At 47.9% G+C, this 2,118-nt stretch overlaps 1 pseudogene; it reads left to right on the plus strand.

Annotated features, from left to right (window-relative positions):
• Window positions 1–863: 863 nt before the first annotated feature.
• LOC139260460 (U2 spliceosomal RNA) lies at window positions 864–1,042 on the plus strand (annotated as a pseudogene).
• The last annotated feature ends 1,076 nt before the right edge of the window (window positions 1,043–2,118 follow it).

Here is a 2,118-nt window from a genome sequence, read left to right on the forward strand (position 1 = left end):
ATTGTTTAACTGCAAACATGTATTACATTTGTGCACACAGGACTCGAAGTCTGCATCGATACCGGGCCACCACACGTGGGATCTGGCTATCGCTTTCATCATTACAATGCCTGGATGGTACTGTGGAGATCACTAATGAGAATGTCCCTGTCCTTTTTTAGCACAACTACCCGATTACCCCATGGGAGAGAGTCTGCCTGTATAGACTTTTCATCTTTGCGCTGCTGGTACGGCTTTATTTCTTCCTGCATTTCTAATGGGACACTAGACCAACTCCCGTGGAGCACACAGTTTTTTTTTACTAAGGACAGTAAGGGGTCCTGGCTCGTGCAGGTTCTAATCTGTCGGGCGGTAACAGGTGATTGCTCACTCTCGAATGCTTCCATTATCATAACTAAATCTGCAGGCTGTGCCATCTCCACCTTGGTGGTGGGCAATGGTAGCCTAGTGAGAGCATTGGCGCCTGGCCTGTGGCGGATGGCGTAGTTGTATACGGACAACGTGGGCGCTTTTGGCTAAGATCATGCGTAACTGACCTGACAGGGGAGTAACCACCATAACCCCAAGGTGGTTCTCCCTGGATCAGGAAGGTATATGCTTGCTTTTTTGAAAAAAGGAGGTGGGTGGGGTGGCTTGACCCATCCACCTCCACGAAGGTGTGTGGGGGGCCTGACCCATCCACCTTCATGGCACGAACCTGGTATTGCAGTACTTCCAGGAACGGTGCAGTGGCTCTAGGCCTTTTGGCTAAGAGCATTGGCGCAGAGTGATCCTTGATGTGTGCAAGGTGACCTCTGGCGTTTGTGATTTGACAAAGAATTGGAAAGATTGGCTACGAATTTCAAAAAAAAACGTGAGCGCCCATCGCTTCTCGGCCTTTTGGCCAAGATCAAGTGTAGTATCTGTTCTTATCAGTTTAATATCCCCTATGGGGACATGATATTGAATTGATTTTTGGACAGGGAGCTGGATCAGGGGCATGCCCCGTCCACTCCATGCACCGACCAGGTATTGCAATATTTCCAGGAACGGTGCAACTTCGCCTCTCGGCCTTTTGGCCTAAGATCAAACACATTGGCGCAAAGTGATCTTTGGCGTTAGAGTTGATCTGGAACGAAATTGGATAAAAAAATGTTAAAAAACGTGAGCGCCCATCTTTGGATGCGGGCTGATGCATTCGTATTTATCCCCTTATTTTCAGTAAAGAGGGATATAAGCGGCTTATGGTCGGTTTCCAATTCAAATTTGAGCCCGAACAGATATTGATGCATTTTCTTTACCCTGTAAACACACGCTAATGCTTCTTTTTCGATCATACTGTAGGTCCTCTCGGCCTTAGACGTACTTCTGGATGCATAAGCAACCGGTTGCAATTTCCCAAATTCAATTAGCTTGTTGCAATACACACTCGACCCCATACAACGACGCATCACATGCTGGTACCAAACATTTACATGGATCGTACAACACAAGCAATTTGTTTGAACATAACAGCTTCCTAGCTTTTACAAAGGCATTTTATTGGCTTTTACCCCATACCCATTCATCTCTTTTACGCAGTAAACAGTGCAGGGGTTCTAACAATGTGCTAAGACCTCGTAAGAAGTTATCAAAATAGTTCAGGAGTCCTAGAAACAACCGCAGCTCCGTCACGTTCTGTGGTCTTGGTGCGTTTTTGATTGCCTCCGTCTTCAAATCGGTGGGCCTGATGCCATCCGCCGCAATTCTTCTCCCCAGGAACTCCACTTCAGGCGCCAGGAAAACGAGCGTTTTAGTCTGAGCCCCATACGATTAAGCTGACCAAGAACCTCCTCCAGGTTCTGCAGGTGCTCAACGGTGTCCCGACCTGTGACCAAGATGTCATCCTGGAAGACCACAGTGCGCAGGACTGACTTCAGCAAGCTTTCCATGTTCCTCTGGAATATCGCCACGGCCGATTGAAGCCCAACGGGCTTCTGTTGTAAACGAAAAGACCTTTGTGCAGGTGAGGCCTTTTGAAGATTCCTCCAGCTCATCCACCATGTGGGCCGAGGTCAAGTCCAGCTTCGTAAACATTTTCTCTCCTGCCAGCGTTGCAAATAGGTCATCTGCCTTTGGTAGCGGGTATTGATTCTGCAG

The sequence above is a fragment of the Pristiophorus japonicus genome, chromosome 3 (assembly GCF_044704955.1).
Source record: "Pristiophorus japonicus isolate sPriJap1 chromosome 3, sPriJap1.hap1, whole genome shotgun sequence".
Taxonomy (NCBI): Eukaryota; Metazoa; Chordata; class Chondrichthyes; family Pristiophoridae; genus Pristiophorus; species Pristiophorus japonicus.